We start from the raw sequence: 26,950 nt of genomic DNA on the forward strand, positions 1-26,950 counted from the left end.
TTTCTTTCCACATATATTTACTCTCCAGGTCTTTTCCACCCAGGAAAAACATTTCATAGTATTGTTAAACTTGGTAACAGCTTCATATTATGTTTATTATCTCAATCTGTAGAACGAATCATTTTATCAATTGATTCAACTCGTCATTTCGTTAACTCGACAAAATTAATCTTCCAATGACAGGAGAACGATTTATCTTCTCCAAAAATAACTAATAAATACATCAATTTCGAAAAAGATAAACAAGAAAACGGGATAGATACGAGTGGTTAGTGGATAAACTTGACGTTGTTGAAAAAACTACTCGTAAATTTTATGTTCGAATGACGGGCCATTAAAAAGTTTGGGGAATCGTATAAACAAATAGAAAAAAGTGCCGGAAAATGCTAAATTTTAATTCAACTGTTCAGCGATATAAATGTAAAATGTTTAGAACCAAAGCCAAGTTTTAGAAATGTTTATCAAACAGATAAACTTAATGTTCAATACTAAAGCAACACCTAATTAATTCCGTACAATATTTTTGAAATTGAAAAAAGAAAATTTATAAATAAAATTCTTTATTCTAAATGGAATCGTGATAAGAATGTTTCGAGTTTGGTGATTTTTAGATCCGTTGCCAAGGTATCTCGTTACAAACTGAAGATATGAAACTGTTCGGAAAGGACCTGGGAATGTTAAATATAACACAGTTTCTCTCTATCTGTAGATTATTGGTCGCCACATTATAAAGAAAATATTCAAGAAAAAATCGGTACTACTCAGATTAATAATAAATTTTGTATAATAATCTAAGCAGTATTGAGTCAAATAAGCATTACTAAAGAATACTAACTAATATTACAGCAGAAACATGTTCAGCTAAACTGAACCTCAAATTATTTTTTCAACAAAAAATACATTAAGATTTGAGTTTAAAGTTAATGGTAAAACAGCTGAACAGGACTTTAACGTCTAGAGAAAGCGCACCATAAATGTTTGAAGATTTACAAATAAAAACGCTAAAGATGAAGATGATGAAAGCATCATGTCAATAATAATCCATCAGTAGGAAGAATATATTTCTCCATCTGTTGAGCTACTCAGCGAACTGTATATGAAAAAGACGAAGAAATTTTTGTGGTTGAAATCAGCTCTCCCTTCATCTATGTTCTCGTGGCAATTCTGTTTGTATCCATTCTACACACATGCCCCAACCATTTGACTCATTTGGCTCTTATTACTTGCTCGGTATATATTTCTTTCAGCTCAACATTAGTTTTTCTTCTCCATGACTCATTGTTCATTTTCACATTCTCCCGATATTTTTTGGAGAATTTCCCTCTCCCACATTTTGGAGATTCCTTTTGCTTTCAGAATATTAATCAAGGGCCCCATTATTCTACTATCCGATTTTCTACCTCTTTCATATCATCATCCGTATTCGTAATCAGCACTCATAGATAGTCGAAGCACGCAACTTTTTCAAAATGATATTCCTTGTTTTCCATCCTGAACGGTGTGTTTTCCCCCTGATTTTTTCTTTGGCGTTGTATTTCAATGTATTAAGTATTTTTGCTATTCAACCTGGGGTCGAATTTTTTCGATTCCTTTTCCAATCTACTAAAAACTTTCCCCAATTCCTCGTGGAATCTGGCTGCATATGCTAAAATTTGATGCTTCCGGTGATAGGTTAAATCTTGTGTCTGTATTTGGGGTCCCCCTGCTTCATTTCTTCTTTTCCTAATAACCTGTTCTTTTCGCAGCAGGTTTTGTCACAAAAAAATAGATTGTTTCCAAAAGTAGGAAAATAAATGGTATATAATAGTGGGTTTATGGGTTTCTTAGATTATATGGATGCGTGTCACATATGACTTAAACTACATTTGGTTTTTAATCCAAAACTTTTCGTATAAAGAGTTTGTATGTTTACGTAAGAAAAGGTTTAAGAACTTCTTCAAAGCCAAATAATGAACATTTGGTTTAAGGGTGTTTTGATGACAATATATGTTGTAATTTTACCGAATTCTCTACTCAGTGGATGGAATTTGTCATTTTTATGACTACTTATCGTATTTTTAGAATTGCAGAATTCCTAAATAAATATACGAGTTAAATAACTCACTTACCTACTTTGAGAAAAATGATTTATTTAGCAAAAAAAAAATAATTGATTTCAATTGGTTTCAATAATCAGACTAGCGTACTCGACGAATTTAAGACTATCAAGTATCAGTGTAAACAAGCTGCCTTAAATACTAAATATTATTGTATACAATAACTGCAAATAATTATAAAATGGATATTTATGATCGTTTAGAGTTACATCAATAAGAGTAAGTAATTTGAGACGATACCTTAATGGAGGTACAAGTGTCTGGTAAAATAGGGGATACTTAACTATGAGGTTGTTCCCCATTATGAGTGGTCAGGGTACAAACTACCTCAAGTACTAAATCTTATCGTATATAATAAAAACTATGAATAATTATAAAATCAGTAGACAAAGGACATTTATGGTTATTCACAGTCAAATTAATATAACACAAAAATTAGACAATATCTTAATGGAATTCGAGTGTGTAGTTGTAAATAAGGGACACTTTGAATCACTTAACCATATGATCAACATATCCTAATAGTTTCTATCAGGAGTGGTGAGATAATTTACGGGAAACTTCATAGGTTGAACCACATTAAGAATTTGGAAATACTTGATGTTTCGGCTTCCATTTGAGGTGGATATGTATTGGTTGATCTGGAAAGTAACCGGATTCTGTAGTCTGCTTACTCTCCGCACCCGTCTCTTTCTACTCCATGGCATTATAACAAAAGAAGGAAACGTAAAAAACGAAAATAATATGTCATAAAAACCTCTGTGAACACACTTTTACAACTGGCTTGAAGTCAACAGTTGGAGCAATTAGCAACACGACTTAACCCATGTACATTCCAGAGATAGAAGCTACCACATACAGAAAAATAAACAGAAAATTGAGTAGCATTCAATATATGTACGGTTTTTGTGCCGTTTAGCAGTCGAAGGTTGTCCCTTGCTCCTGAAAATTCGCCAACGTGAAAGGTTGGCATCTTCAAATCCTGCGATCGCTTCCACTACTATCGAACTACTGTCGATATAGCGCTGATACATCCTTCCCATAGAGGCGACGAATGATTTATGTAAGGCTTTCACGGCCATCGTTCAACATACGTACGGTTTTTGGAGTACCGGCAGCTTCTGAAAATACCAATCTGTCACTTTTATGTAACAATTTTATGTATTTCGTAATTTGAATACATTAAAAAAAAATCACTTAATTTCGTTCAACATTGAGAGACAGAGATGGAAATGCTATGTTGTCAAAAAATTGTTACAATTTGTAGACAAAAACTTCTAAAAACTAACATAAAAATAAGTAAATAAAGATAAAACAAATGAAATAAAATTTCAATATACAGAATAATACCATAAAGAGTAAATGAATAAATAAGTCCATAGAAAAATGTATGCAGCATGTCCAGAATTAAATATTATTATTTACAGTTTACAATGTGGAAGGTAGTTTCCAGTAAATATGCCTTCAAATTATCGCGGAATGCGGGAAAAGATTATATCGATTTGATTTCAATTGGCAAGTGATTGTGCATTTTTTTGCATTGTAAAATATTGAGCCCTTAACTAATTCTGAACGTGGAGTAGATAGGTAAAGGTCGTGCCCCGCGTTCCTAAGTGGATAGCCGTGCAAAAATCTTTTTGAAATTGGAGAAGATTGCTTACGAATTAGGCAAACGGATTCAAAGATAAATAAGAAAGAAATAGTCAGAATTCTCAATTTCTTAAACAAGTCGTGGCAGTGTTCCCTGCTGTTTAATCCAAATAAATATCTAACACCACACGTACCCCAGAAGGGAAGGGCATATATGAGATGCGACTCATTAAGGGCATAATAGACTGTTAACGAGGTAGTTGTAGGTCATTATTCTACATTTGTATAACAAACATTTATTCTATTTATATTCAGTAGCAAAATTAACTTGTATAATAGTAAATCACAAATACAATTAATTTTACTAGTACTCAAGGATATCGCAGAACCTCAAATGATATTTGTGATGATTTGAACGATATTAACAAATAACTAAAATACGGAAAACGTGACCGACGAATAAATATATTAAAAAATGTAGGAATTTTCGTAAAGCTGATTAATATAATTGAAGAAACGTGACTCACACGATGTTAAACTCCCGCTCGAAAATAAATAATATTCCACATTCCGCATAGTATATATAGTATTATTAAATTATACAGTCTTGTTAAAGTTGTAGGTTATGTAAGACGGTAGAGTTCGAGTTGCAAATAGGTATATAAAGTAATAACATAAATCTTTGGTAATAATTCCACATTTTGGATTTTAAAATTACTACTTCGAAAGGAGTAATTGTTACTAGTAACTATATCTTTTCGTTATCACGGTACGTGCTTGAAATAATTAGTTTAATGTTACAAATTCGGTGCGAGGTATTAAACTGCGATTATTGCGCAATAATAAGGCGCTACCGGTAATGAAATCACACCTTAGAACGTAGACTAATTGTTTTATAAACAAATTTTACCATAATAAACGACTAAATGTGGTAATGCTGGCATGAACAGGGTAGTTTCTTCATTATGTTAGAATAGATGAAGTCGTTTCTTTATTTGATAGTAAACTATAATCACGAACCACAAATTTGGCAATGATGTGAAAATGAAATCATCGGTTAATATTTCAATATCGAAAAAACCACAATGAAATATCATTATTTATGTTTTATTGTACGCTATTATTTCTATAACAAGCATGAAAACCTCACATTCATTGGAAAATATATTATCGAAGAACAAGTTTTGATTTTGCTTTCGTTTGTAGCACATAAATCTTAGTCTACAGGAAAGCCAAATACAAAATAAATCAGAATTCGTATCAACAAGAAATATTTGTTTTCAGTTTTTATACATTACTCGCCCCGGATTCGCATTGGTAAGAAAACTAATTATTTTTCAAAGAAAATTACCCAAAATTTGTATAACAATTTTATCTTTAAAATATCTACCAAACTTTAGTTGGGCATATATGCTACATCTCTTCAGTTAGTTCAAAAGTAAAAATGTTATAACTGAACACAGCTTCGGGGAGGTTAAATGTGCGCTATCCATCCCTAGCACTTACTTAGAAATTAATAGCACCAGTAAAGGATGAAGTGGGAGCTTGTAAATTCTCATATCAACTAGAGGAAGAGCAGCTAACAGATGAAAAATTCTGTTGTGCCGACGACAATTAAAAAGTAACAAAACATTTGTTCTGATGTAAAGACAATTTAAGAAAATATATTGAAATAAAGCACGTTACAGTCGGGGTGAAAAAACAGTTACATTGAACCAGAAGACTATCATTTATATGGGCAACAATTATCATCATCATATTATGTCTTATTGATTAAATTTCTTTACGCGCTTAAGCCAAATAACGACTTGAATAAGCATTTTTCTGATACCTTGGGTTACATTTGTGGAAGGATCTATAATTTGTCATAGAACATAACCCATGTTTTTAGTCGATAAACTTATATATAATATATAAATAATCCTGGAGTTCGCAGAGATTCCGCCTTCAATATCTCCATTTGAATTCTTATGCGGACCCATCACAGCACATCTGAATACGCCTTTTTGTCTACTTCACAGTGAGTAACAGCAATTATTTAAAAAATGCGTTAAATTCTGCATGGAGCGCTCCTTGTGCTGAACAAACGAAGACGTGAATGATCCACGAAGATCCCCTGCTGTTTGGTTGTACTTGGCATGCTGCCTCGCTGCGTTAGTTTCACTGATTCGTTCATTTCTCCAAGTTGCTTCGACCCACGTGGCTGTCTCGTCTCGAACGCCGTTCCCTTTTAACAATGCCACCTTTATTGCAGTTGATACCATGAAACAGATCGAATTCGGCTCCGAATGCATCGCAATTTTGGGGAAGGTCAAGGGACTTATGGCCATACCTCTATGTCAGGGTATTCTGAAATTTGCCTGCTGAAAGGTCCGCACTAACAGCCTGTCTTGTGAATGAAGATACTGAAGATACAGTGATCCTTCGAAGGATTCGCTGCTGATGTGGTTGCAAAGCGGCTATAATTGTCGATTTTATTGTTTTTCAACATCAATTCTCTGTTATCTTTCATCCCATTCAGTAGAACTACTATAAAGTGATTTCAGTATTCATTATAGTCAAGAGGTTTCCCCACTGTAGTGCTGGGAAGATCGTCGGGAAATCCTAAAAGCCGAAACTTGTGTGCGTACGGGATTTGTTGTAACCAAACCTCCTAATCGGGCTGGTAATTCCATCAGGGATGGTAGTTTATATTTTGCTTATATTTCTTTATATACTAACAAACTTGGATTGTTAGAACTGTGAGGACGTGAAGCATACAACCTAGCAACCTTGTAGGTCAGCAATGGAAGGATGCTCTTTGTAGCTTTCATATTCTTCGTTACATTTGATTGCTGGTGAGACTTTGGGTTGAAGTTGTAACTAAATTTGACAAATGAAGTAACTTGGATTTCTCATTTATGATATTAGATAACGTGAATTGAGTAAAAACAATCGCTTGCACTACGAAACGATTTCCACGGCATCAACTACGGGAGTCTGATGTTGGTTCGGTTAATATCTTCGCAGATTCATTCTAATCGATTTTTGTTAGAACCAATTTCAATACGTTTTTTTAATGAGTGTAAAAACATCTTGATTTATAATTTTTAGGGTGCAATAAAAACTCAAACAGGTTTTCTTTATTAGCTAATGTATATGCCGGATATTCAAAGGTCAAAAATCCTTAATGGGACAATAATTCTTTTACCAGGATTAGTTACTAAGAACGACGAACCCAAATATTCATATTTACATATATAATTCTTGTCTACCACTTTGTTTCTATTCAAGAATGCAAATTAACAATACAAATATAGTAATGTTGGTAGTTATTGACTTTTAAAATAACTTATTTCCTCAGTGAATGAATAGACAATGCCTCGAAAGATAATGTAGAAGTTTTTAAATCGTAGAAAAATTCGATTTTATTAATTGGACGTAAAGACTTTTTTGGAGACTAGACAAGATTTTTAAAAATATTTGATATATACTCAGTGAAGAGTAAAAAGGTTGATAATAGACATATGCCGTTCAGGTCAGGAGTCATATTTTTTGGCACAGTCATTGGTCATATGTAATTCCTCGTGGAAAATTTTTCTAACTGTTTCTTTATCGACGTTTACCGTATCGGCAATCATTCAGATGCTTATTCGTCGATCTGCACGCAAATTTTGGTTGATTTTGGTCACTGTTTCGTGAGTTGAAACAGTCACAGGGCCTAAGCGCTGGTCATCTTAACTACTCTCTCGGCCATCACTAAAGCGGTTACTCCACTCAAAAACACGCGTACGACATAAAGAATTGTGTCCATAGGCCTCTTGCAACAAGTTACAGCACTCAGTCGGAATTTTTATCAATTTAACGAGAAATTTTAGATTTACCCCACCCGTCTAGGGCGCCCTCTAGGCGCGCAGTCTCGTTATTTAATAGCCAAACCTCGTAATTCAAAAAATTCAAAATTTAAATTTGGATTCTGTCCTCCAAATCTCTTGGAAGAAGATGATACTGAGAATCTACGTAGATTTGTCATACGAAAATGTCTTAATTCGTTCTTGGTGTATTTTTCAAAATATGTTATTTCTTACATATTGGCCATTAGCAATATTCTGTGTGGAATTTTCCTAGAGATCTAATTGGATAGAAAGTTCAAGTTTCTTATTCAATCGCTGAAGAAAATTTTGAGGCCTTGATTTCAAAACGAACACTGCTCAACAGCGCTCAAATGTAAACTTTATGATTTTTTTGGCATTATAGAAAACAGTAACAATTTATTGTTAATACATTAGTGTCCTTTTCAATAGCTGAAGAAAACTTTTGAGGCTTCGATTTCAAAACGAACGATGGGCTTTAGCGTCAGCGAAAACTTTACGAATTTTTTTAACTTTTAAAATATATTCACCTCACAATTTTTGGTCAATTGTTTTGAAATTAGGTAAACTTTGTAGTAGTTAAAAGTGATTTTTATATTGCAAAGAAATATGGGAAGAAATCGGTGGATAACTTCACACGAGTCTACCAGTTTATGAATGCCATAACAAAACAATAAAGAACACTATCTACATTATTCACTCGTTTTTTTTTCTTCGAGACTTGGCAATACCTTTCAGATTATAGTCTCGCACTCATTTTTCACAAGATGGTTCAAGAAATAAATATGTCGTTACGAGTTGCCAATCAGATTAAGAAAGTTCTGGAGCATTCATTCCCACAAAAACTTGTGTATACCGGAATAGGGTAGTAAGGAAACAGAAAATAAAATACTATTGCTTATTCCATACATTTTAGTTGGAGTTTAAAGCAATACGTAGTTAAAAACCTAGTATAAAAAACACCAACTATTCCAGGAATTCCAACTGAATATATATGTTTATCAAATTAACTATTTTTGCAATTTCTCACAATATAACAATCATGTAATAAGACTTGTAGAAAGCAATTTATCACTTGATTCCAATATCTCATGTTAGTTATAATTTTATTAAATAATATGAATCTGTAATTTCTACTTAGAACAAATAGTTTTTTTAATAAATTTAGACCCGTTCATTAGTATGTATTTCCAACCGTGATGTTCTACATATTGTTTTAATGCACAATTCAGAGATAAGACACTATCGCTGATTTTGTTGAATATCAAGAGTAAAGTTGCACATAACTGACAAATATCAAGTTGGAGTCTTCTATTTCTAATCTAGGTATTTGGATAATAAAATAAAAAAAATTTTAATTCACGTTTGTTCTAAAGATTCTATGGAACTCCGAGCACGGCTGAAAAATGCTAATAAACAAATGAATTTTTTTTTAAACGCGAGAAAGATGGTGTACAAATTTTTCTTACATCATTTAAGACATCCCAAGGGCCAATTATCAAAAAAAAAGAAACAGAAAAGAATAATTTTTGGAAAAAATATGAATGGATTAATGAAATAGACTCAAAATATTGTAAAAAAATACTTTGACCGCTTTTTTAAATATTCTTGGCAAATAGAAACGGACTGCGAGTCACATGCCGTAATAGGGATTGGTTTTCCCATTGCAATAAATTTTGAATCATGAAAAAATGTTAATTTTTGGCCGAGATATGGAAAAAATTGTCCGCCTGCTTACCCAAGTCAACGCCTAGACAGTCGCACTCGCAGAGATCCAGCATCGTGAGAATGAGCGGACTTTTGGGTCCTATTATCTCGAAAAATATCGAATTTCCGAGAAAAATGATGAGTAACACTTTTGTAGACAATGAAAAGATCTCCATCTTTTGCCTAAAGGAAATTTCTCTAAGTCCTATATTTTGACCGTTATCGGCGGAAAACCCATTTTCCAGGGTTTAGGGGCCCATTTTGGGCCCCATTCTTAGCCGCTATCGTGTTAAAGGTTTTCTCTCTTGAAAGTATTTGTCATGACCTACAAATTGCGCCACAAGGGAATAATTCTCGGAATTAACTGGAGCTTTGGACCTTCAGTTACTGGACTATAACTTTTATATCTTAACATTTTAAGAAAAACCAAAAATCTAGATTAAAAACAAAAATATAGTATCTAATCCACCGGTATTTGATCAGTTCCAAATTATTGAATGAATAAGCTTCAAAATTCAATATTCAAATTGACTAATGACATTTATGGATTCAATAATTTAAGAAAAAAATAAATTATAACACGCGACAATCCTCAATTAGTTAATTCCTCGATGATGAATACATAAGTATTCGAAAGCGCGGAATATATATTAAAAACAGATCCACACTTAAGGTATATTTTCAGTTTTACCTTCCCATTAAAATTAATGAGAAATTAGTGTAAAAGCTGTATCTTTTGATTGTTGTATATATGAATTAATTTGTTCATTCTCGGCTTCGCGATTTTTCTGGCATTCGTGACATATAAGTCTTCATGTGTTAATGTGTTTCTGTGGTTTTCAAAACGTAAGCATTTCATGTGATTCTGTAATCGAAATGTACCCAAAAGTACAAAGGTGGTTCAAATATAAACCGGAATTTTTTAATAAACGCGCCAAAAATTTAGTATCGTAGAAGAGGGTGCACTGGATGTTAAACTTTTCTTTGATTGGTTTTTTGGTCAAATAGAATTCGCGTAAATTTATCGAAAATTACTTGAGCAATTTAGGGATAAGTGCCTCCCCAAGACTCAAGTGTAAGAAGTTGTTCCGCTTTCCTAAATGACCCAGAAGTCGTGGTAAACTTACCATATGTGCGGCGTCCCAGAACAAGTGTTGTAGAATAACCCTTTTTGAGAGATTTCAGCCGGATGAGTGCCAAGACTTCTGAAATTTGAGCAGAAATTCACACGCTTGGAAGATTCCTCCGTCTTCTACAGCGGTATGAAGACAGAAAGACTAAGACGCGCCAGTTAAATCGAAGGCACACTCTCAGTGGAGGATGGTGTGGTCTAGCGTGTTTTAAAACATGTGGAGGGTAATTGCAGTTGATTTTGCCACTGAATAACGAACAGTGAAGCGCAGTATCATAATAACCTCCAAAAACACACGGTGAAACCTGAAAACGTTGAACGAAGTGGGTTAAGAAACACTGGAACACCCACTCTATAGTACCAATTTGTCGCCAAAGGCACTTTGCAAACTGCGATTCGAAAGAAATGCGGTGCGAATTGTTAAGTTACAAGCCGAGAGATTTTGATTCCGGTCAATTTAGATATTCGAAATTACATAAATTCCCATCAAGCTAAAAATCAGTAAAATAGTTTAAAATACAATTGAACATAGAATTCGAATGTTCCCCAGCATTTTTGTCTATAGGAAAAATTTTATTTTTAGGCCAAAAAAATGAGTTTTTCAGCGAAACGGTGAGTTTTATCATAAAAATACCTTAGACGAAAATTGTGGATCATAAAATTATCTACAAAAAAAGTATTGATATATTTTTTCCTACGAGTCACCGTTTCTGAGATGTAATGATTCAAAAGTTGTCGTATTTAATGGTTTCACCAATATATTTTCAGCAGTAAACTTTTCTTACAACACTGAAATGAAACGAGACTTGTTGTGACTATTTGTCAGAAATTTCTGTTGACTGGTCGGAACTGTCATAAGTTCACCAAATAAATTATCAATTGACGACCAAAGTTCGACGATATTGTTCTGCAGCTTTGATATTTCCCGTGCAATCATTATAGCCATTAAATACGACAGTAAACTTTTTGAATTAATATATCTCAGAAACGGTGACTCGTGAGAAAAAAAGTATAGACACATTTTTTGTAGATAATTTCATGGTCTACAATTTTCGTCTGAGGTATTTTCATGATAGAACTTACCGTTTTGCTGATAATTGCGAAAAACTCATTTTTTTTGGCTTTTGACCTTGAATAAATTGTTTTCTACACACGGAAATGATGAGGAACGTTCAAATTTTATTTTCAATTATATTTTTAAAAAATTTTACTGTTTTTTACCTTGATGGGAATTTATGTAGCTTCATTCTTCACTCTTTACGTAAAGTCCATCCGAAAGCTTCCGTGTGTAGATTGTAACGGTGACTGTAAAAAAATTCTGCTCTGTAACTTAATATTGAAATTTTTTATAGCAAAATTCCGGTTTGTATTCGAACCACCCTCGTAAAATTCATTTGGTTATATCAGAACCGAATTTCTCGGTACCTTCACCTAATTGATATTATTTCGTTGACTTATATGTTGCGTTCCCATAAATTCAAACATATTGCTCTTTAGAACCTACTTTGAAGGTGAAAGGCTTAGTACACATAAATAGTAATTTGTTACTATAGAAAGTAACAGCTGATATGATTGATCAATAGTGATTTCGATATACAGTTAACACAAATAGAATTAGAACACCATATGAAGCTTAATAAACGGCATCAGCTGTTTAGTCAAAGAAATAATGAAATCAAGTTCTATTTCCGAAGAAATTGTTTCCATTTCAATATATTCGAGATAAAAGTGTTTTATTATGTTTAATACATGTCCTACTTAAACACACTTAACAAAAGTTGGTAATTGATTTACAATAGATCAAGTCAGGATAAAGATGTATTGCGAGGTATTAATTGGTAACGGGAAATATGAATTATATTGAAATTTCACACATATAAACACTTAATTATAAGTGAGGCCGTAATCTTAGTTTTCACAATTGGCTCCCAAACATTTTTTGTTTGTTTCAAAATTTTGCTGAATCCGGTGGATCCCCTACAGCTCAATTAATACCAAACATTTTTAAATCTCGAAAAAAGTAAAGTTCTATCTATGGAAACTTACATTGTGGCCGATTTTGTCAAGATGAAATAAAACTTTTCGAAAAAAAGAAGGTTAGAATTGATTGCTTGATAAGGTTAATTATTTGATAATAAAATCAACTAAACAAATTTTCAATTAAATTTTAATTGATTGTACTGTGAGTAGATATCAAAAAAGTAAAGTCGACCAATAAAAAAAGTGACTCCATCCATCTTTACTATTTTGAAAACTACACATACACCACAAGTGTTAATTTGCACGTCTGAACATGCGTTGTTGACGAGACGGCGGCCGGTGCGGCAACGACGAGATGTACCTGCAAGTTTTTACAAGTAACAGTCGCTGAGCTTCTTAAAATATTATCTACCTCTACAAATAGAAGTCAAACCAACATTTTAGTTCTTCACTATCCAAACCAACTAAATTTTCATGGATCCCCGATTACAATTGATGCGTAAGCCCCCGTCGAGTCTTCTGTGGACCACTTCGGACAAGACGAAATAAATAGTAGAGCGCTTACAACAATAACGTTTTCTCATTGTTAGAGCCGAATGTTATATGTGAATTACGAATTGCTAATTTGAGAGAGTATGATAACAAATACCTGATATTGTCATTATATGGGAACATTAGTTAATCTAGCCTTAACAGATATCTGACCAAAGTCCTTAATTTTAGGCAAGATATAAAATTTTTCAAAATAAACTCTTCAGAACTTTTTGTCCATTTGAAAGAGCTTACTCATAGATCAAGTGGATGAATAAACTCTTAAAAACAAAAATTATTACTGTGATGATCATAATGCATCATAAAATCCTCAAATCAGGACACTACTTGACTCACTAATATATAATTTTTAAAACAAGAATACATTGAATTATATTATTGAAACAAAATCAGAGTTTTTGTCTTGAAGTATTTCTTGTTGGTTTCTTCCAGATTGAAATTTATCTGCGCTGTCTTGGCTTTCTCAATATCCGAAAGCGTGTCGTATTTTTTGTCACATGGTGCTGAATATGGTGAATAAGGCGGATTAAAATAAATTTTGGTTTTCTCCAAAAGTGTGTCTTTAAAGCAAATAAAACGCTCAAACGTTCAAAAGGAGAGAAACGAAAACACGTAACACTAACTAGAAATCAACAAACGGCTAGAAAAAGGCGAGAATAGAAATGCTTTAATGAATGAGTTTAATATTGGCTCATCAACTATTTGACATTAAAAAACTAATGAAGTTTGCTTCTCTATCAGTAACAACTGATTTTCTTCAGAATGCAGTACGTTCTGAAGGAAAGCCGGTAACAGGGCCAATGACTGTTGAAAAGGCAAAGAAATTCGGCCAAGGTTCAGGAGTTGCTGAAAGTGAATGTAATTATTTTGATGGTTGACTCAGCGTGAAATTCGAAGACTTGATGTAACTGGAGAAACGCTTTCAGCAAACAAAAGCTCTGTAGAAAAATATAAAGACGAGTTAGAGAAAATCGTGGCTGATAATGATTCAACACCTGAACAGATTTTCAATGCTGATAAAACAGGGCTATTGTGGTGATGTTTACCAACATCTACACTAGCTGGGGGAGGAGAAAAAGCAGCCAAGGGTTTGAAAAAAAAAAGACCCGTTTTGCTATGTGCTAATGCGTCTGGAAAGCACCGATTGACCCCTTTCGTCGATGCTCAATTAAATACGAGAATGACTACTGCCCTCTTTAAAGACTGTTTTTTTCACCACTTTGTACCTGAGACCAAGGAATTCTTCAAAAGCCTTGGTCTACTAGAAGATACTAAAGCCATCCTTCTTTTGCACAATTGCAAAGCTTATCCGCCAGTAGATGAGTTAGTTTCTGGAAATATTGTTGCTACTCTACTCCCACCTAATGTAACATCTTTGATTCAACCCATGCACCAAGGGATTATTCAAAATTTTAAATGCTTTTGTAGAAGGTCTTACACTGTCTTGGAACCAAGTAACAACACTCCAAAAATGCTGGAGAAAACTTTGACCAGCTACAAACCCTGCATCTGAGCTAACTCTACTGATGAGGAAGAAAACCATCAAGACCAAAGTTTTGGATGTCGTGCTGACAATCCCTTGAAGATGAGGAGTGGCTTATAATCGACGAGAATGATCCTATTTAACAGGAACTAACCGATGAGGACATTATCAACATTGTAGTAAACCCTCATCTTACTCAAAATCTTGAAGAAAGTGACTCAGATCAGCTGGGCGGAAGCTGCAAAATAACTAAATAATTTTATCTCTTTTGCTGATGCTTGTACTAGCTACAGTGCAGTACAGAAATTATTGATTTCCATATTATTAGAAATAAATTTTATACTAAATGCCAAAAGTCAAGAAAACAAAAAGACATTCGTGACTTTTTTAAATCTAAGTGAAATGCGTGTCGGATTATCGGACTTCTACTGTACTGGGTATTCGAAAAGCCACTTGCAAGAAACTACATGCTAAATTGCGTTAGTACCAGTTAGCACCATTCCTCACAAGCGTAGAAAAAAATCACCATGACTTTGATGTTCGACTATAATTGACATACCTCTTTAGAGTAAGTTTCAGATTAAGAACTTTAATTTTTTCCATAGGACTAAGAATTATATTGGGATTTGTATGAAGATGGTCAACTCTTGTTCCTCATTCTCCTCTTTCACAAATTTTTGTTCAAAAACTTTGCACTGACCCAGTAGTAGACTGAATAAGGTTGGATTTCACCTTTAGTCTCCGGAGACGCGCTTCAAACAGTAAATTGCCCTTAGCTGCTTATCTCAACACATGAGGTTATGAGACATACTAGCAACAATGCTTAGTATACCTCGTACTTCATGACTTCTACATAAACATAGTATATAGTATAAAATGTTAAATATTTGATATTGTATAATGACGTTCAGTATTTTTTAGTTTAACACAATAATTTATTTGATGGTTTTCCAATCGAAAATAGAATCATCCATGTCATTACATACATAAAACATCTCCCCAGTGCGGCGATATATCTATACATTCATAGCTATTAACCTATTCCATGGCAAATTACATCATTCTCCTGACAATCACCGTTGATGAATTCGCACGGCATTTCCGTTCTATCACGATTTTCTTTAATTAACCATTCATATTCAATCAATTAAGACCGATTGTATGAAATTCTCTACCAACCCTTCAAGCTCGTTCAACGCCTTTCATTTAGTACAGCTGCTTTCCAAATAGAAAATTACGCCAGTTTTTATTTATGAAAAAAAGAACTGTACCAGTACCGCAAATTTAAGTCACTAAGTTTTAAATGGTCTAGGATTGAAAGAATGATTAGACGACATTCAAAGAGAAAATCTAACATCTCCCTCGTAACGACAAGATAAAAATTATTACTTTTTCTTCTCGGAAATGAAAAATTTCATCTATATAAAGCAGAGGTGTGATGAAAAATAGAGTAACTGAAATGATAAAGTAGACTTATTTATTTATATGGGCTATTAAGTCTCACACTCTTATGCGTTGATACAAGCAGTAACAAGCTCGTACCAGTTGAAACTTGTTAGTCTGCTACTATAGCTGCCTTAGTGACATCGTGTTGGCGGTTTGATTGCACTTTGACTTCGGAAGCAAAAGAGAAACGTTTCATTAATAAAACTTAAGAACAGAAAAGTTCAGGCCCAGACGGGATACCAAATGAACTTCTTCAATACGGCGCGAGAAGCCTGAAACAACAGCTAACAGCTATAACTCGCAAAATCCTATTACATCAAAAAATTCCGTTCAAAAAAGGAGACAACTACTACTGATGCCTTCTAACTACAACATGAAGCTAGTAATAAAGATCGTGACAAACAAAATAAATAAATTCACCACATTGAGTGATGAACAGCAAGGATTCAGATCAGGAAGAACTTGTACAGATGCGATATTTGTCCTGTGACAAATAACTGAAAAATCCATCGAGTATAACAAACCGGCGTTCATGTATTTTATAGACCTGGGAAAGGCGCTTGACCGAATACAAACTGGAGGACGTGGTACACCTTCTATACAACAGACAAATCATAAAAACCACAAAGACATTTACCAGAGAAACAAAATGCAGGCCAAAATCAATGGCATAACTACCGAAGGAATTCCTGTAAACAATGGTATTCGACAAGGAGATTCTCTTAGCCCCATATTGTTCAACATCGTTATGGACGAAGCACTTGTAACCAGAAAAGGTATAAAATGGGGAACAAAGACGTCAAGATTCTATGCTATGCGGATGATGCCGTTTGACAGGGAGAGAAGAGAAAGATAGAGTGGAACGAACACAAAGATCGAATGAATGACGACAGAGTGGTCAAAATAGCTTGGGGCGCCGAAGTGTTGGAAGACCCCGCAAGAGATGGAGCGACAACCTGTCCAATAACAAAGGATACGAGGAAAAATTTTTTTGCTTCCAGTAAAGAAAGAAGAAGAAGGAGAAAAGGGAAACGTCGAGCGTCAATCTAAAAGATATTTATAAATATATTCGTTAACGCATGCAAGGAAGATAATAAAAATAGGGTAAAACAAAAATGTTTATGGTCAAAAAATATTGTATCTTGCACTCCAAACATTTGAAACTAGGCCGAAGATTCATTATGATCTGGCAGTTGGCATTCAGAGCAGCTCTTACTAATTGTGACATTTTTTCTTCCAATTGTATCCGATTAATTGCAATTCAATTCATGCGATTGCGTATCACTTGAAGGTTCGTGGTTTAGGAAGTCTTGGATCTTGAGTTATTTTTTCTGTGATGAAGTTCTTATCTGTTAATAAACTATATGAAACCCGATATGAAACTGTTAATTTTGTCACCACACATATCTGAACATCATATATTGATCGGATTTTGATACTTAACTAATTGTGAAGGTATATATTGATTAAATTCTCTACGACCTCGATATGTATACAGTAGTTAATCAATTGTTAGCTATTCTGTAGGCTTAAACATTTGAAGTAAATTTGTATTCATAAACAAATCACGAATTGGCGTTGCCTTGTTTTCGTTCTGACATTGACTAAAGCCATCCACTCACGTTCCAAAGCTACGATTTTGTCGATTGCAGTATGAGTGTTCCAAATTGGATGGAAACACAAACGCAACGATGAAACTTCTACTTTCAAATGATAAACGCGTTAAATGGAAATATATTTTGAGCGGATTTTTCGCTTTGTATAACCGAAAAAAAGCAAATAAATATAGTTGGTGCTACAGAAGCTGGTTATACAAAGACATACTTGAAGTCACGTCCGTTTATCGTTAGGTTTGCAAATATATCCAGGGGATTGGAGAAGTCATCTTCAAATGGATGAATCTACATATCACGAATTGCTATAGGCCATAATGGCTATTACGAGAAAGCAGTACACTATAATGCAATCTTCATAAACACCACATGAAACAAATTCAAGTAATTTAAAGGAAAGTACGTACTAACTATAGATAACTAGGCATTTTCGAAAAGTCACTCCGGTAAAATAAACATGTAATAAAATGCAGAGCACTAGAATTACTTTTCATGAATACATAGTATCAAATATAGAATCATACATATTAATAAAACAAATATCAACTATTAACTAACACTTTTTTCTTTTATTACAATTTAAGATTATTAGCAACAGATGAAAGATACGTTTTCCACTGCAATATGTCCTCAAGCCTTGCGTAGAATAATTATCTGAAACATTTGCTGCAATTTTTTTGCAGAAGCTTATCTAAAAGTAATTAAGTATGTGTAGGTGTCCTAATTTTCAAAAATGTTCGAATAACAGAAATTTATCATAGGTTGCAAAAGTGGCAAAAGAAAATTTTATTATAATAATGGAAAAGCTGTACTTTGACGAAATAAAAGCTGTAGGAATATACGAGAACCGTTTTTTCTCAACCTCCGATCTGCGAAGATTTCGCACTACACACTCCGCCATTGTTCACATTCAGGCGTCAGTCGGCGTTGTGCTACAGCCATTATTGATGCTTCCGCCTCGTGTGAATCGAGGGTTTGTGATTCGTTTTTTACAGGATGTAGGCAATAGTTCTGCAGGAAATCCATCGGAGAATGAGTTGTGTGTATGGGGAACAATTCATGAGTGATGGTGTTGTGAGTGATTGGTGTCGAAAGTTTAAGGATGGTCGTAATGATGTGCACGATGAAGGGGGCCAACGACAAAAAAAATATACGCGGTAAGGCAAATGTTATTTCGGTTTTAATATAATAATTCACTATATTTTCAGCCATGTCATATTGTTTATGGGACAAAACGAAGGTAGGAATCTATCAATTAAAGAGTGAAGAATTATGACAGATTATGTAATAAAAAAGCTACATTTATATGACAATATCCGGGGGTAACTACTTAAGCTTGCCATATGGCAACATTGATGTGAATATGTCAAATCTAACATTGTCATCTTAAAGTTTGACATTTTTAATGATGAACGTACACAGAATGTGTTGTCATACGAGTGCTATTGATATTGAAAGCTCGTCATGCGTCATACCGTGAGATTGTGGCAAAAATATTTGTTCGCGTTGAGTTCCAAATAATTCAACAATCGCTCAAAAAGAGCTTGTGACGATTGGATAAGAAATGCTAAGAAAAATCAAACTTGATGCTTCAAAAGACGAAACATGGATCTATGCATATAAACTGATCTTTCGAAACAAGCCAAATCCCACAAACGATTCACGAAGCACACAAAAACGTTTTTGAACAGTCAAAACATCGAATTGATGTATCATCCACCGTACAGTCTTTATTTGGCACTCAATGATTCCTTCTTATTACCGCAGATTAAAAATAGATTGCGAGGTCAACGTTTTTCTACATTCGAAGAAGCCATATCCAATTATAAATATTTGTTTCTATTCGTCTTTCTGAAAACTTAATTAGCAACCCTCGTATAAACTTATTCATAAAATATGGTAGAAAAAATTTCTCAACAAGCATAGTATTGTATTGGAATTTGATAATTCCATTTATAATAAGGTGAAATATATATTAGAATTACAGATTTAAAAAAGCCAGATAGTATACTTCGAAGGAAGAAGTTTTTTCTATTGTTGAGCATCTGTGGAAAAAGAGCTTTTGAAGAACTTATGGTGCTTGTGATTTTGACTCATTGTTATGTTGAAGAAGAAATCATGTAATCAATTCATTTATGGCAAGTGAATGTTAAAATGCATTTGCTAGAAAACAAGTAAAAGTTGTTGAAAAAATATGCGACAGCGGTAGTAAACATGAACTTTCACAAGTACTTTTTTATCGAAATTATCGCATAGTTTATTGAACTAATGACTCAGATCGGATTAGATAATTATTGTTTATTCTATTAGAGTAATAATGTTATAGAAGAGAATGTTAATTAAAAAAGGTAACCTAGGTATTTAATCAATAACTTAATCAGTAGTGATGTAACGTAGTTAGAAAAAACTTTTATATGCATATAATTATTCTCCCAAATATAGTATTTTTTCCGGTTGTCTTATATCCTGTAATGTGCAGTATACGAAGTTGGATTCACGTATGGTACCTAGCAAATATCTTTACCACAAAAAGGACAATAGCCCCAGAGCCCCAATGTTTATGAAACTTTGTAGGCTAGTAGTTGATGCATAACGTAGTTGATGCATAACGTATTTAATGCCATATTTGGTTTACTATTGTATTCTCGCTTTCACCTAGTCATTTCTAATTAGTACACACTAAGATCGATTAAAATCAACTTTATCTACGAGCAATAATTAATATTACATTTACAAAAGAAGTAATAAGTATGTTTACGAGTAGGTTACTATTAGTTGATAGATGTGAATTGCATATCAAGAATGATGACATGTACATGCTTTTGTTGGTATAGTTCCGGCCATCAAATGGCGGAAAACTTATCTTCACAAAAAGATATAAACGGCGAACTAAATAGTAAACAACTTGTCCAGGTTCAGGCTACAATATTCAATTCTCAAAATCAGTGAATCATTTGAACGTATAGATAAACAACATTACACAAAAAATTAATCTGGGAATTACTAAATCTAATAATACTGAGAAAATAATTAAAGTAAATAGGGTTTTATACATATTTCCAAATATTTTTCAACAGGTAGGTACTTTTAGTAGTTTACAGTCATTAGTTAGTTGTAATTTGTACAACTGTGCGGTGTTGTGAACAATAAAGTATGAGACATCGGTGGCTTCAAGATCATCCATCAAGAAGTCGATTTGCAAATTTGGTAAATGTCCAGAAGAGATGCTATCCAGGAAACATTGTTTTTGACAAATACTAAGACTCTACAAAATTGCAAAGCAAGGTGAGAGAATGGGACGAAAAAGGAATGTTTCAGGAAATTATTCCAAAATCAAACCATATAAGTTAACTCTAATATGCAAAACAATCTACAGTATGTTTGCATCAAATGCCAAATCTTCCAGGTATTTTTGCAGAACTGAAAAGGAAACATATACTTGATGTATGTTCGGTACGAACACGATTTTAGATATAAAATATTAAATAAAAACAAACAGTAATGGAAAGTAGTCGATGATGAGGTAGAGAAAGGAATATATAACAAAAATTGGAGAGTGTCGTGATGAAGGAAGACAAATGTATTATTGGAATGAAACCTGGTTCGGCAACCACATTACTGTTCGTAAAACCAAATGATAAGTGGAAATGTAAAACGAAATGCAAATTACATTGCGCTGTGGAGCAAGGTTGAGTGAAATATGCATGCGAAACATACTAAAGATAGTTGTTTAGATTACCACCAGGATATGAGGAATCTTGATTCAACGAAAAACTAGCACCAGCACCACGTCGTTTCATTCAAGACAAATTAGTGAACTAAACTCTAAATATTCTTCCAAAGCAAACATACAGGAGTTTCTATATAAACAAGCAGCTCATAAAGGCTTTAGAAACAAAAATAATTGCCAAATAATATAATTAAGACGAAATTGCCAATTACCTTCGTATTGTGTAAACTACACCTTTTTGCAAAAAAATTTAAAGTTTAAAAACTCAGATTTTTTCAATGTTTTGGGTGAAATCAAGTTTGAATGTATTATTCGTAAATCTGTTGACATTCTCAAACACGTTTATGATTGCAATCCATCCAAATCATCCCCTAATCATATGAGAAGTTGAAAATAATCTCAACGATTCTTTTATAATTAAAAACTATTCAAAAATGTATTTATATTGAATTGATAAGTCAGTATTTTGTGTTGCTTTTTAAATATTTCAACCTCTCATGAAACCCACCTTCAATGACCAAAAATTTCAAAATTGCAGTTAAAATTTTTTCACAGAAATGGTAGAAAAATAAAAATGAAAATATAATATACTAAAATCAATAGAAAATAATGTAAAAAACAATTTTGAATAATTATATTTCATCATCACTAATATCTTCTTCCTCTTGTCGTTCGTGCCAGGTTTTGCTCGATTATACGCTCCAAGTTTCTCTTTTCCCAATGCCCCAAAATTCGTGCACCGAAATTTTGAAAAAAAAAGCAGTTGGTTTTTCGACAGAAGCTCGCTTAATTTTAAAGCTAGAAACTTTTTTAAAAAAGCATTTTGTAGGGGATTTCAAGTACTTCAACGTCATTTCAATTATACTTTTTACAACCCCCGGTTTTAAAAAGGCTGCAGCTAAAAAGGGTTGCATTCGGTACTTTGAACTAATGTATCTCCTTCAATTTTCATGATACATTGATTTAAAAAAGCTCAAAATTTTTGGCAAGAAATATCTACATTTAATATTCAAAACATATTTTCATAACATTTATAGTTTTTGGTTTATTTGAGAAAAATTCATTTTTTTTCAAATCTAGGGAAATGTTGTGCTCAATTCAATCAATTATTTTTTCTAAAATAAGAATTCAAAACCGGTCAAATCACATGGATCATATCAATAATACATAAATAAATATACAATAATTGCAAGTGGATTACGATCAATTTCAATGAGGGTGGTAATGGCAAGGGTATAATTATTACATTTTTTAAAAAAAGAAAAAAGAAGAAACCTTATTTTTTTTGGCAGTGCTCACTTGGCAGTGGCAGGTTATTCTATGTGCTTTAAAAGTTTTTTCCAAAAATCAATTTAAGGTTATTTGAGGTTAAAGGTTTTCAATTTCGGAGTTCCCCAGAAATATCCATCCTTCAATAAGTAATAACTCAGATAATTTTGAATTCATAGAGTTCCTTAAAAAACGAATCGCTTTATTATTTTATTAGCTACATTTTTGTTGTTAATAATTTTGCTGATAAAATGAAAACCTTTCAAGTTATTCATGAAAAACGGTAAAAATATGAGTTTCTTCCAAGCAAAATGAACAGTTTCAATCGTTAATAACTCTAAGAGTAACTTAAAAAAAATTTGTTGATTAAAAGTTGTTTAGAATTAGTCTACTAGTCTATCGATCTAGGTAGGAGATTATTTTGATGAAATAAATTTTCCTTCGGCACAGGGTAGAAATACTACCTTCATACCAATTTTCAAGAAAATCGACCTTGATTATCATAATTCCACGGAAAATCGCCTGCCACCTGGCCTATATATACAAACATTTTAAATGGCTGACTATTCAAGACGTTTCTGTCTACCAATGCCAAACAATTTCGCAAAAAACAAATAAACTCTCTAAAACGTGTAAAATTATCCAACAATATTCAACATACAATAGTGATGTATTAAAATAATAAATTAGCTGTAATGACATCATTTGGCGTATAATTCTGAAAATATTACTCAGTCGTTTGGTTAGATTACATAAATATGTTAATGTTACAACGAATTTTTTATCATTTTGCTAATTAGCATACAGTTTGTCCCAAGAAAATTTATAAATTCAAAATTATTCGAATGAGCAGTATTTCGAAACCAGACAAACATTTATGTTACCGGTTTTTGTGCCGGTAATAAGTTAATGTCTAATCTGATGACTAGTAAATATACTAAACGGACCGTTTAGTTTGTGTTGTACTTGGTTAGAACGTGTAAATCGAAAATAAAACCGAAACTAACCACAGATGCTTGTATCTATCAATCGAGTTGCGTTCTGTTTTTATTTTCGGACATATTCCATTGATTATCTCCATGAAGTCATACTGAACACACTGTTTACACCACTACTAACAATTACACTGTCTAGCTCCCGTTCTGATGACCAAGTTATCGTCTTCAGAGATTGAAGGTAAACAGTTTACCTGGTGGTGTAAACAGTGTATTCAGTATGAATATCACCAACGCTTCCAGAAATTCCAGCTTAGTCCATAAAATCATAAGTTTTTTAAATCATATTAAGCTTTTTGACAACCAAGATATTTATATTTTATGGTTGGATTTCTTTGAGTACCGACTTTTTAAGGGACAACCAATTGAAAATGAGAACAGAGCAAAACAGGAAGTTTTGTTCGATAGAGTACAAGAGTTTGAATACCTGGGAGTGACGGTAACAAGTAAAAGAAACGAAATTAAAGAATTGGACAAAAGTTTGGCAAGAGGCAATAAAACAGTTTGATCTGTAAGAAACCTATTAAAGTTCAAAGATATACTAAGGCAGCGAACCTAAGAATTGACGGGATAGTTATACAACCTACGGTGTTATCTGGGTCATTAATAAGAAAGATGAAAACAGGCTAAATGCATGGGATAGAGGAGTGTTGTGATGAATGAAGAAGAACAAATGCAGAGATTAAAAGTTTATATGGTCAGACAAAGATCTACTAGAAAGTAAGGGCAAAAAGACATTGGTTGGGGTCTATAGCAAGAATGGGTGAAAATAGCTTCAACAAGTGGAGAAGACGCAAAAAAGAAGAGGGCGTCCATGTAAAAAATGGCTAGATGCATGTAAGGAAGACTTGCGAACTAGCGCAATGCAGCAGTAAGCAAAAAGAGTTAAAGAAAAGTAGTAAAGAGACTTCAAGCCATGTTCAAGGTTTTGATGAAAAACAAATCTATTAATACCTATTCATTTTATTGTTTCTTTGCTCAAAATTTGTGTAAGATTTGAATACAAAAGACTTGATGAGCACAGGAAGATTACCAAATTATCATGGATAAGAAAATGGCGACAAGATTATTTGCTGTAAAATAGAAAACTGAAGGAATCACGATGTAAATTACGATTGGGTAGTCAATACTAAAAATTGCTGTTCAACTCCTTGTATATTGTGTCAAACATGTTATTAGGGGGATTATGAATTTGTGGTTTTTCCCTATATCCAACCAATTTTGGTATTTCTAATTCAGACAAGCTTGACCATCGTTGTTTTTATAATAATAAGAAGATACAATAAATCCTGATACATGTTCACAAATATGTTAATGTCTCTACGTTCTCGAGGGTAGACACTTGACTCTTGCCACTCTGACTCTTTATCTGTCTTAAACAGTCATTATACGAGGTTTCTCTGGAAAATACGTATGAATAATAAATTTATTTTACAGGTTTAAGCGCCACCAGGTTGTGTTTCTGCTGTAGCCAATGCCATCAACGATCAGCTCTTTTTTTATCTGCCGTCGGCATGGAGATCTCTCTGATTGAGGAACATCGCATTAACATCAAGTTTCTTGCAAAGGTAGGCAAGAACGGCCATGAGATTTTCGAGTAGTTGAAACAAGTTTACGCAGACAATTGTTTGAAGGAATCAACCGTGAACAAGTGATTAGAAAGGTTCCGAGAAGGAGTAAAAGGGACCTATCGCCCTGGATGCTATCGACATCGAGTTCTGATGGAAAACAAATTTGGTCTTGTGTTCTTAAAACAATCATTCACGAAATTTTGACACAAAAAAATGTGGAAATCTTACCGAAGGTTTTGACTCCAGAACAGAAAGCGAAGAGGGTTGGATACTGTGAGAATCAGATGAAAGAGGGGATTCTCTTATCCGAGTCATCACTCAAATTGAGGAACGGAAGCTAGCAGGAAAACGGAGAGCAAAAAAGTTACAAATGTCGATTAGTTCCTTCGATTCTAGGGGCATTGTTCGCAAGGAATTTGTACCTGTCAACCAAGAGTGAACGGAAATTTTTACGTTGAAGTATTGAGAGGTCTTAGATCTTGTGTGGGACGGGTTCAACCGGATTTGGCACAAAGGAGTAGGTAGATCCTTCATCACGTGAGTTTTTTACTCGAAGCTAAATCACCGAAAAAGGCCATCCACCTTATTCACCCGATTTTGCCACTTGTGACTTCTCCTTGTTCTAGAATTGCAAAATGGTTCTTCGGGGTCGGCACTTGGGAGATGTGGAAGCCATTAAGCTGAAATGAAATGGCAACTGAACAGCATTTCAACTGAAGGCTTGTTATCAACGGTGAATACTCTCAAGGACAGTGAAAATAAGAATTATTATTCAACTTTCCGGACAAACCTCGTAATCAAACTTTGAAATTGAAAGGACCAGAATGCCATAAAAATTGTATAAAAGTAACGAGAATTCGGGTCGTGACGATGAATATAAATTACAGAAATGGTACCAAGTTTGTTTTTAATTTATCCTTTTTGAACTTACTTATCAATTAAGTACAAAATTCGAACCTATCTAGACCAATGAAGGATGGAAAACAGAAAACAAAGCGAGTCAATACCTTTCGAGTGGGACTAGAAAAACAAATCTCGCACAAAACTCCAGTCTAATAAAACTTTGCAAAAAGTAGTAGTTTTATTTTATTTGTTTTGTCTGTTTATAAAAAAATAATCTTAAAAAGGCCATTGTGATCAGAAACTGAATTAGAAGGTTTTTTATATTGTGCCATAGAAACAATATTAAAAACAAACTAACTGATTACATACAAAGTGAGCTTTTTATTTATTATCTTCTTGTTTACTGATTTATACTTTTTTTCTTTTATTATAAATCTTATTTTGATCTTTTTCTTCTGCTCTTGATCTCAATGTATTTTTCATGTTAACTACTACATTTTTTTCAATTTATTCTATTTTTTTTCATATCTTTTGTTGCTGATTTTTCTGGATATTGCAATTCTTTTTTAATGTCTTGATAGCCAATATCAACAATTTCGCATCATTTTCAAAAAATGGTATTTTATCTTCATCCATCTTTCCACCTAAAGCATTCAAGTTTCATTCATTTTCTTTTTTTGTCTATTTCTTCAATCTTGATAGAATAAAGATATAAGTTTATCTCCCGATTTTAGACTTTTGCATTTACGAATGCGCCAAAAGAAGTTTGTTCATGTCATTCTCCAAATGTTTTTCTGTACTTGTTACAACATTATTTCTGATTAGCATCTCTAAACATTCCTCGATCACAAAGTTAGTTTAAAACAGTTAAAATCACTTTTTGAGGATCTGTTGATAGATAATGCCTTCTCCTTTCAACTGTTTGCCCTCTCTGTGTTAGAATTTAATAGTCTGCAAATCGACTTGTTGATGTTGATCTTGAAGTTAGGTAAATAATACCTTAAAATTGAAATAACGTCACATGATGAATGACCGAAAAATGCATCGTCCTGGCAGCTGTCAAAATGAAACTATTATTCAGAGGCTACTACC

The 26,950-nt window shown here is 33.3% G+C and overlaps 1 protein-coding gene and 1 long non-coding RNA gene across 5 annotated transcripts in view; one reads left to right on the forward strand and one right to left on the reverse strand.

The window, feature by feature from the left end:
• The window catches only part of LOC130441391 (rap1 GTPase-activating protein 1), a 990,184-nt gene that overhangs the window by 178,765 nt on the left and 784,469 nt on the right, over positions 1 to 26,950 (reverse strand). The gene's annotated exons all lie outside the window — the stretch shown is intronic.
• On the forward strand, positions 4,296 to 25,910 carry LOC130441404 (uncharacterized). Its single transcript, XR_008909610.1, has 3 exons — positions 4,296 to 4,455; positions 4,893 to 5,003; positions 24,882 to 25,910. It is a non-coding gene; the product is annotated as an uncharacterized LOC130441404 (long non-coding RNA).

The sequence above is a fragment of the Diorhabda sublineata genome, chromosome 3, assembly GCF_026230105.1.
Source record: "Diorhabda sublineata isolate icDioSubl1.1 chromosome 3, icDioSubl1.1, whole genome shotgun sequence".
NCBI lineage: Eukaryota > Metazoa > Arthropoda > Insecta > Coleoptera > Chrysomelidae > Diorhabda > Diorhabda sublineata.